Raw genomic sequence first — 11,468 nt, forward strand, 5'->3', positions numbered from 1 at the left:
TCCTGGTAATCCGTCTGGCCCTGTGGATTTGTGAACGTTTAACGTTCAAAGGTCTTGCTCACATCGGCTACGGAGAGCGTGATCACACAGTCATCAGGAACAGCTGGTGCTCTCGTCTTGCCACATCCAACGAGCGTCAGAGCCTGTGTAGTAGGATTCAATCTTAGTCCTGTATTGACGCTTTGCCTGTTTGATGGTTTGTCTAAGGGCACAGCGGGATTTCTTATAAGTGTCCAGATTAGTGTCCCCCTTCTTGAAAGCGGAAGCTCTAGCCTTTTGGCTCGGTACGGATGTTGCCTGTAATGGTTGTGGTTGGGAAATATACGTATAGTCACTGTGGGGACAACGTCGTCGATGCACTTATTGATGAAAAAGGCGACTGAGGTGATATACTCCTCATTGCCATTGAGGAGTTCTTCTCATCTAAACATCCTGTTCTCCATGTACTTCCGTTCTGTGTCAGAATATGTAGAATAAAATACCTGTATGTCTCTAGTGGTAAACTTGAGTAGTGCAGCAGAACACAACATTAACCTCTTGTGAAAGTAAAACTCTAAGCATAACCCAACTCAAGCATTCCACAATTCTTGAATTGAAGAGTTATTCTTATACAAAGCACAGAATAATAACAGTTAAAAAGCACAACATAGTAACCATAACGACAGTAACATCAGAATATCACATTGACACTTTAGCAGTCAATCACAGTACTCACAATTTTTCCGATTTTACTGAATATAATAATATAATAATAATTTAAGCCAAACCGGCCATCTTCTGACTCTCGCCTGACTCTGAATCTCTGTTTGAATAGTCTGTTGTGATTGCAAGGGAACTTGGGGGTGGGTGAGCAGCACTGTTTTAATAGTGTGGCCTGCTCAGGACACGTCTTTCCGTTGTCAAGGACATACGTGTTTGGTCTTTTCTTTTGGATAACCTTGCATGGCGCACTGTAATTTGGTGCACCTTTTTTGACATGAAAGGGAAGATTTACCCACACATGATCTCCCTCTGATGCTTGATCGTTTCGCCCTCCGTTTGGCGTCCGTGTAGGATTGAACTTTTTCTTGTGTGGCACACACGACATCGTCGGACACGGAGGGACTGTGTAGCGGGAGAATGTCCAGTTTTGTGCGCAGCATTCTGTTGTTCAACAGCACATAGGGTGCAGCTCCTTTAGTGGCATGAGCTGTCGTCCTGTAGTGCATAAGGAATTGTTTCCTTCTCGGATCGCGGTTTGGAGACCGTCATTCCACCGCGCCATTTGCTCGTGGGTAGTACACACTTTGGAGTGTTTAATGTCTCTGTCATAGAGGAACGAAGTCCATTCCTTCTAAGTGAATTAAGCACCATTATCGCTTACACTTTCGTAGCAATTTCCATTGCGACTGAACATATCTGTTAAGAATTGAATGACAGTCTGGATAGTTACATTACTGGTAAACGCAACCTCGGGCCATTTACTGTAGTAATCCACTAGGGTGATCGCGTAACTACAATCTGCTGGGGCAGTTTCAAACAGACCAACAATGTCAATTCCAAGTTTTTTGCATGGGCCTTCAGCCTTCTGACAGAGTTGATATTGTAGTTTTTTTTTATTTATTTTGTATTATTTTTTTTGTCTAGAGTTGGATCAGTTTTAATATTGCGGATAGATTGTCGCTTCCATCAATGTAATTGTCTGCATCATTTCTAAACCCCCATATATTTTTTGGGGATGGATATTGTTAGGTTAGAATTATCGGTTAATTGAATGATTAGAATATTCTGCCCTGAAACGTATAATTTGTATGGAAGTGATTAGAATGTAGTCAGAGTTAGGGTAAAGACAATATGTCTTTATGGTATTATAAACAGACTGTCTGAGCTTGGTGCCGACCTGACTAGAGATTGGGAGAGAACAGGGAGTACTTGTCAAGAACAAGGTCACAAAGCTCTGGCGGCTGGATAGCAGGACATGTGTGTGCGTCTGTTTGTGTGCATGTTGTTCTGGGTATGGTTGTATGTGCGTCTGTTTGTGTGTGTGTGTGCATATGGCTGTGTGAATGTGTGGGCGTGAGAAGTCAGTATAAAATGAATTGTTTTGTATTCTTGACTTTAGAACGTTCTCTGAATAAACTGTACTAACCTTTTGTATAAGCTGAGTCTTTGACTTATTATTATTATTATTATTATTATTATTATAATACCCATGGTCTTACAAACCTCGGGGATTGGTCATTGCTATTGATTGATTGTTATTATCATTGGGATTGGAAATTCTCTTATCAGATATATATATATATATATATATATATATATATATATACACTGCTCAAAAAAATAAAGGGAACACTAAAATAACATCCTAGATCTGAATGAATAAAATATTCGTATTAAATACTTTTTTCTTTACATAGTTGAATGTGCTGACAACAAAACCACACAAAAATTATCAATGGAAATCAAATTTATCAACCCATGGAGGTCTGGATTTATAGTCACACTCAAAATTAAAGTGGAAAACCACACTACAGGCTGATCCAACTTTGATGTAATGTCCTTAAAACAAGTCAAAATGAGGCTCAGTAGTGTGTGTGGCCTCCACGTGCCTGTATGACCTCCCTACGATGCCTGGGCATGCTCCTGATGAGGTGGCGGATGGTCTCCTGAGGGATCTCCTCCCAGACCTGGACTAAAGCATCCGCCAACTCCTGGACAGTCTGTGGTGCAACGTGGCGTTGGTGGATGGAGCGAGACATGATGTCCCAGATGTGCTCAATTGGATTCAGGTCTGGGGAACGGGCGGGCCAGTCCATAGCATCAATGCCTTTCTCTTGCAGGAACTGCTGACACACTCCAGCCACATGAGGTCTAGCATTGTTTTGCATTAGGAGGAACCCAGGGCCAACCGCACCAGCATATGGTCTCACAAGGGATCTGAGGATCTCATCTCGGTACCTAATGGCAGTCAAGCTACCTCTGGCGAGCACATGGAGGGCTGTGCGCCACCCAAAGAAATGCCACCCCACACCATGACTGACCCACCGCCAAACCGGTCATGCTGGAGGATGTTGCATGCAGCAGAACGTTCTCCACGGCGTCTCTAGACTGTCACGTCTGTCAGTGTGAACCTGCTTTCATCTGTGAAGAGCACAGGGCGCCAGTAGCGAATTTGCCAATCTTGGTGTTCTCTGGCAAATGCCAAACGTCCTGCACGGTGTTGGGCTGTAAGCACAACCCCCACCTGTGGACGTCGGGCCCTCATACCACCCTCATGGAGTCTGTTTCTGACCGTTTGAGCAGACACATGCACATTTGTGGCCTGCTGGAGGTTATCTTGCAGAGCTCTGGCATCGCTTCTCCTTGCACAAAGGCAGAGGTAGCAGTCCTGCTGCTGGGTTGTTGCCCTCTTACGGCCTCCTCCACGTCTCCTGATGTACTGGCCTGTCCCCTGGTAGCGCCTCCATGCTCTGGACACTACGCTGACAGACACAGCAAACCTTCTTGCCACAGCTCGCATTGATGTGCCATCCTGGATGAGCTGCACTACATGAGCCACTTGTGTGGGTTGTAGACTCCGTCTCATGCTACCACAAGAGTGAAAGCACCGCCAGCATTCAAAAGTGACCAAAACATCAGCCAGGAAGCATAGGAACTGAGAAGTGGTCTGTGGTCCCCACCTGCAGAACCACTCCTTTATTGGGGGTGTCTTGCTAAATGCCTATAATTTCCACCTGTTGTCTATTCCATTTGCACAACAGCATGTGAAGCATAGGAACTGAGAAGTGGTCTGTGGTTACCACCTGCAGAACCACTCCTTTATTGGAGGTCTCTTGCTAATTGCCTATAATTTCCACCTGTTGTCTATTCCATTTGCACAACAGCATGTGCAATTTATTGTCAATCAGTGTTGCTTCCTAAGTGGACAGTTTGATTTCACAGAAGTGTGATTGACTTGGAGTTACATTGTGTTGTTTAAGTGTTCCCTTTATTTTTTTGAGCAGTGTGTGTGTATATATATATATACACACACACTGCTCAAAAAAATAAAGGGAACAATGCTTCAAAATAAGACTCCGCGGCAAGCTCTGTCTGGCCTCCTTCAGCCACTCCCTGTTCCTCATCGCCCTTGGTCCCATATTTCCCTGGATTTTGTCACTGGGCTTCCCCTGTCAGATGGCAACCCCACTATCCTGACGGTGGTGGATAGGTTCTCCAAAGCCGCCCATTTCATACCTCTCCCCAAGTTACTGTCAGCCAAAGAAACGGCTCAGCTCATGGTGCAGCACGTCTTCCGAATCCATGGACTCCCGGTCGACATTGTCTCTGATTGGCATCCTCAGTTCTCGTCCCGATTCTGGAAGGCGTTCTGCACCCTTATCGAGTCGTCGGCCAGTCTGTCGCCCAAGTTTCATCCCCAATCCAACGGCCAGTCGGAGCAAGCCAATCAAGACATGGAAACGACACTTCGGCATCTCTTCTCTAGTAACCCCACTACCTGGAGCCAGCAACCAGTCTTGGTGGAGTATTCTAGGAACACTCTACCCTGCTCAGCCACTGGACTCTTCCCGCTTCGAGTGCTCCGTGGGGTGTCAGCCCCCGCTCTTCCCGGAGCAAGAAGTAGAGGTCAACATACCCTTAGCCCAGATGTTCGTACACCCCTGTCGGCGTACCTGGAAAAGGGCTCGGTCGTCTCTTCTCAAGATCACCTCCAGGTATCGTCAACAAGTGGGGCGCCACCAGACTCCAGCGCTCCGCGATCGTCTCGGGCAGAGGGTATGGTTGTCTACACGGGATCTTCCCCTTTTGGTGGAATCCCGCAAACCTTCCCCCCTTTTCATTGGTTCATTGGTCCTTTCCCCATCTCGAGTCCTTAGTTCCACTGCTGTTCGCCTGCTGTTACCCCGTACCCTCCGTATACACCCTACTTTTCATGTGTCCAGGATTAAGCCCTTGTCTCACAGCCATTTGTCTTCTGTTTCCAGGCCCATCCCTCCCCCTGTGTCATCGATGGCCAGCCAGCATACACGGTGAGACGCTTTCTGAGGGTTTGACCATGGGGCAGGGGTTTCCAGTATGTGATTGACTGGGAGGGTTATGGCCCGGGGGAGAGGTGCTGGGTTCCAGCTAAAGGTAGGACGCCAGGTGGCGCCTCTAGAGGGGGGAGGTACTGTCACACCCTGATCTGTTTCACCTGCCTTTGTGATTGTCTCCACCCACCTCCAAGTGTCACCCGTTTTCCTCATTATTCCCAGGGTATTTATTCCTGTGTTCTATCTGTTGCCAGTTTGTCTTGTCAAGTCAACCAGCGTGTTTTTCCGTTCTCCTGCTTTTTCCAAGTCTCTGTTTTTCTCGTCCTCCCGGTTCTGACCTTTGCCTGCCCTGACACTGAACCTGCCTGCCTGACCATTCAGCCTGCCCTGACCTCGAGCCTGCCTGCCACTCTGTACCTCCTGGACTCTGACCTGGTTTATGATATTTTGCCTGTGCACAACCTTTCTCTTGCCTGCCCCTTGTTTTATAATAAATATCAGTGACTCGAACCATCTGCCTCCCATGTCTGCATCTGGGTCTCGCCCTGTATCGTTATAAGTAAAGGTTGTCTAGAGTTGTTTTTCACTCTGGTTGCACATGTGACGTGCTGGTAGAAATGAGGTTAAACGGATTTAAGTTTGCCTGCATTAATGTCCCCGGCCACTTGGAGCGCCGCTTCTGGATGAGCATTTTGTCCAGTTCAAAGTGAGTAATCGCTGTTTTGATGTCCAGAAGCAATTTTCGGTCATAAGAGATGGTAGCAGCAACATTATATACAAAATGAGTTACAAACGATGCCAAATGACAACAAAAAATAAATACCACAGTTGGTTAGGAACCCGTAAAACAGCAGCCATCCCCTCTCGCGCCATTATAATATTTGTGCGAGTGTTATTGCAAGAAAGACAAGTCTTCGTACATACAGTCGTTTGAAAAAGTTTGTGCACCCCTGACAATTTCCATGATTTCCATTTATAAATAATTGGGTGTTTGGATCAGCAATTTCATTTTGATCTATCAAATAACTGATGGACACAGTAATATTTCAGTTGTGAAATTAGGTTTATTGGATTAACAGAAAATGTGCAATATGCATAAAAACAAAATTAGACAGGTGCATAAATTTGGGCACCTCAATAGAAAAATCACATCAATATTTAGTAGAGCCTCCTTTTGCTAAAATAACAGCCTCTAGAAGCTTCCCATAGCCTCTAATGAGTGTCTGGATTCTGGATGAAGGTATTTTGGACCATTCCTCATTACAAAACATCTCCAGTTCAATTAGGTTTGATGTTTGCCGAGCATGGACAGCCCGCTTCAAATCATCCCACCGATTCTCAATGATATTCAGGTCTGGGGACTGGGATGGCCATTCCAGAACATTATACTTGTTCCTCTGCATTAAATGCCTGGGTAGATTTTGAGCAGTGTTTTGGGTTGTTGTCTTGTTGAAATATCCAACCCCGGCGTAACTTAAACTTTGTGACTGATTCTTCAACAGTATTCCCAAGAATCTGCTGATATTGAGTGGAATCCATGCAACCCTCAACTTTAACAAGATTCCCAGTACCGGCACTGGCCACACAGCCCCACAGCATGATGGACCAAATTTTACTGTGGGTAGCAAGTGTTTTTCTTGGAACGCTGTGTTCTTTTGCCGCCATGCATAACGTCCCTTGTTATGACCAAATAACTCAATCTTTGTTTCATCAGTCCACAGCACCTTATTCCAAAATGAAGCGTGCGTTTGCATACCTCAAGCGACTCTGTTTGTGGTGTGTGTGTGCAGAAAAGGCTTCTTCCGCATCACTCTCCCATACAGCTTCTCCTTATGCAAAGTGCGCTGAATTGTTGAACAATGCACAGTGACACCATCTGCAGCAAGATGATGTTGTAGGTCTTTGGAGGTGGTCTGTGGGCTGTTTTTGACCGTTCTCACCATTCTTCGCCTTTGCCTCCGATATTTTACTTGGCCTGCCACTTCTGGCCTTAACAAGAACTGTGCCTGTGGTCTTCCATTTCCTCACTATGTTCCTCACAGTGGACACTGACAACTTAAATCTCTGCGATAGCTTTTTGTAGCCTTCCTCTAAACCATAATGTTGAACATCTTTTTTGAAAACATCTTTGTTTTCAGGTCATTTGAGAGTTGTTTTGAGGCCCCCATGTTACCACTCTTCAGAGGAGAGTCAAAGAGAACAACAACTTGCAATTGGCCACCTTAAATACCCTTTTCTCATGATTGGATGCACTTGTCTATGAAGTTCAAGGCTTAATGAGCTCACCAAACCAATTGTGTGTTCCAATTAATCAGTGCTAAGTAGTTACAGGTATTCAAATCAACAGAATGACAAGGGTGCCCACATTTTTGCATAGACTATTTTTCACATTTGATTTAATTTCATACAACTTAATATTGCTACATTAAAAATCTTTGTCTGGACAAATACCCCAGTACTCAACTTTTATTAGAAAATGAATGGCATGCCACTGTGATCATTTTCTGTGACGACAGAGTAAATTATTATGCAGCCTCAGAGGGGTGCCCAAACGTTTTCATACGACTGTGCGTCCCTATATTATCCAGCGTTTAGTTTTGTGGAGAAATGGAGCATACGATTAGCAGCGTGCATTCACCATACATTTAAGGAGTCGGGTTACACTGAGATTGTGCCCTTGAATCAAATGGTGCACTTTAACAGTTTCTTTACCAGCTTTTCCCGCCAATCTGTTTTCAAGGGCTTGTGTCGTCATCCACTCTGTTAACCAATATCCATACGGTTTTCCAAAGCTTCAAGAAAATATGGTATGAATTTGAAGCTCTCCGCAGTTCTATCACAAGCCTTTTTGTTATGGTGTTTTCCCCCTAAAATATCTCTGCTAATATTTCCATTAACGACATTTTACAAATGCCCTGCTTTCTACTGTATGTTTGCCTCTTGCTGGATTGTTGCGACATGACCATCAACATCATGGGAGATAGTACAGAAGCTATCCCCACGCCAATGCTCTCTAAGAAGGAACTGCAGAGGATGGCTCAGTTGGCGACGGGGGAACTCTGAGATGTGACCACTGTAGTCAGAGCCCTCAAAGTGATGTAGTTCATTAGGCATGGATTCATTAGGTTCCAAATGGAAGAAAACATTGAAATGTTGATTGACTACCTGGACATAAGAAATAATTGATATTTAATTTTTTTGCATGCCCTATTGAATACAAACCTGGGGTGACATTGTCTTCAAAACAGTATTTGCGTGCAAAGAGATTGACTCTGTCAATCACCACATTCTTATCTGCAGACTCAACAGGCTTGGTTTCTCAAATGACTGCCTCGACTGGTTCACCAACTACTTCTCAGATAGAGTTCAGTGTCTCAATTCGGAGGGCCTGTTGTCCGGACCTCTGGCAGTCTCTGTGGGTGCCACAGGGTTCAATTCTCGGGCCGACTCTTTTCTCTGTATACACCAATGATGTCAGTCTTGCTGCTGGTAATTCTCTGATCCACCTCTACGCAGACGACACCAATCTTCTGGCCCTTCTTTGGACACTGTGTTAACTAACCTCCAGACGAGCTTCAATGCCATACAACACTCCTTCTGGGGCCTCCAACTGCTCTTAAAAGCCAGTAAAACTACTTGCATGCTCTTCAACCGATCGCTGCCCGCACCTGCCCGCCCGTCCTGCATCACTACTCTGGACAATATGTGGACAACTACAAATACCTAGGTGTCTGGTTAGACTGCAAACTCTCCTTCCAAACTCACATTAAGCATCTCCAATCCAAAATTAAATCTAGAATCGGCTTCCTATTTCACAACAAAGCATCTTTCACTCATGCTGCAAAACATACCCTCGTAAAACTGACTATCCTGGACTTCGGCGATATCATTTACAAAATAGCCAACATTCTCCAAAACTCTACTCAGCAAATTGGATGCAGTCTATCACAGTGCCATCTGTTTTGTCACCAATGCCCCATATACAACCCACCACTGCGACCTGCTGGCCCTCGCTTCACAATCGTCGCCAAACATACTGGCTCCAGGTCATCTATAAGTCTTTGCTAGTTAAAGCCCCACCTTATCTCATTGCAGCACCCACCCGTAGCACTCGCTCCAGCAGGTATATTTCACTGGTCACCCCCAAAGCCAATTCCTCCTTTGTCTGCCTTTCCTTCCAGTTCTCTGTTGCCAATGACTAGAGTGCATTGCAAAAATCACTGAAGCTGGAGACTCATATCTCCCTCACTAACTTTAAGCACCAGCTGTCAGAGCAGCTCACATATCACTGTACCTGAACATAGCCCATCTGTAAATTGCCCATACAACTACCTCATCTCCATACTGTTATTTATTATTTTTCTTTTTTTTTTTGCTCCTTCGCACCCCAGTATCTCTACTTGCACATTCATCTTTTGCACATCTATCACTCCAGTGTTTAATTGCTAAATTGTAATTATTTTGCCACTATGGCCTATTTATTGCCTACCTCCCTTATCTTATGTCAGTTGCACACACTGTATGTAGGATTTTTCTCTATTGTGTAATTGACTGTATGTTTGTTTATTCCATGTGTAACTCTGTTGTTTGTGTCGCACTGCTTTGCTTTATCTTGGTCAGGTCGCAGTTGTAAATATGAACTTGTTCTCAACTAGCCTACCTGTTTAAATAAAGGTGAAATAAAAATAAAATAAGTTGGAGCTAGTTATATTATCTGAGAACTAGACATCCTAATTCTGCAAATTCGGACTAATAATGTAGTGGATATTTTCAATTACCAGTAATGAGGAGAGACAAGGACAATCACCAATCAGGATATTCACTTTATTAAAAATGTATTGATAAGAGAGCTGGTCACACCACCCACAAAGTGAAAAGAGTGAGAGCCCATTGAGTGGAGTGAGCCTCTGGTTATTTACTATATAGGTGCAACATCAGCGATGACATACAATAGTTCCAGACACCAACCCCACACATCCTGTGCCAGACCTTGGCCCCAAATATAAAGATAGTTTTGTTCAGTTCTAAGAACTTAAAAGGACATTTGTTATTACTTAGTCTCCACCTTGCTAAAAAGGGAACTGGGGGAGAGAATAAGGTGCAAGGAGGGGGTGACTGACGTACAGACATTGTGATTGGCGATTGGTTCCCCATTACTCACGCCATCCCTTCACATGGTTTGCAATAGGTAAAGACACATTCACATATGGAAACAATGTTCCCTTCTGACCTCCTTTGCCCTTTCTCTTTCTGATATTCTGCACAGCAACAGGGACAGGTGATAGACAAGCCTGACTTCTCCCCTCTCTGGGCCCTAGGTGACTGAGGCCATATGAGGAAGTGCAGCTGCCAACACCAGAGTCCGAAGGGAAACATTCTAATAACAAGAGTTCAAAAGTTCAATCATGTAAGCATATTCTGCAGATGAGACGTCTTAGCTAATTCTGATTCTCCTACCACAAAAATATCTGAGTTCACCCCCAGTCACCTAACGCCTCCTCAGAAAGTCACTCTTCTGAAGGCATCGGATCCTCCCATAGCACCACAGGGAGCGAACACAATAGACTCCACAATAGCCACACTGTCTGACACCCAGGTTTAAGCATTTTAGCAGACGCTTTTATCCAGAGTGAGTGCATACATTCTCCCCCGTGGGAATAGAACCCACAACTCCAGCGTTGCAAGCCAGTTGGCTCTACCAACTGAGCCACAGGCTACGTAGCCCTGTTGGAACACTTCGTTAGTGGCGGGATATTATTAATATATGCATATGTCGTATTTTTTAAAATCTGTTTTGTGTACAGATTTAACAGTTTATCACTGCCTATCCTGGACGATATATCGATTCTATGACTCCAAGTACCGATTCTTTACAATTATTCAGTTGATTGTTTTACGATGATAATAAACATTCTGAATCTAACAAGTATTCAGACCCCTTGACTTTTTCCACATTTTGTTACGTTACAGACTTATTCTAAAATAGATTACATAGTTTTTCCCCCCCCCTTATCAATCTACACACAATACCCCATAATGACAAAGCAGAAACAGGTTTTTAGATTTTTTTGCAAATGTATTCATAATAAAAAAACGGAAATATTACATTTACATAAGTATTCAGACCCTTTACTCAGTACTTTGTTGAAGCACCTTTGGCAGTGATTACAGCCTAGAGTCTTCTTGGGTATGACGCTACAAGCTTGGCACACCTGTAATTGGGGAGTTTTTCCCATTATTCTTTGCAGATCCTCTCATGCTCTGTCAGGTTGGATGGGGGAGCGTTGCTGCACAGCTATTTTCAGGTCTCTCAAGTCATGCTAGATCAAGTTCAAGTCCAGGCTCTGGCTGGGCCACCCAAGGACATTCAGAGACTTGCCACTCCTGTGTTTTCTTGGCTGTGTGCTTAGGGTCGTTGTCCTGTTGGAAGGTGAACCTTTGCCCCAGTCAGTT

Source organism: Oncorhynchus mykiss, chromosome 9 (assembly GCF_057628025.1).
Source record: "Oncorhynchus mykiss isolate SJ-2025 chromosome 9, ASM5762802v1, whole genome shotgun sequence".
Classification (NCBI taxonomy): Eukaryota; Metazoa; Chordata; class Actinopteri; order Salmoniformes; family Salmonidae; genus Oncorhynchus; species Oncorhynchus mykiss.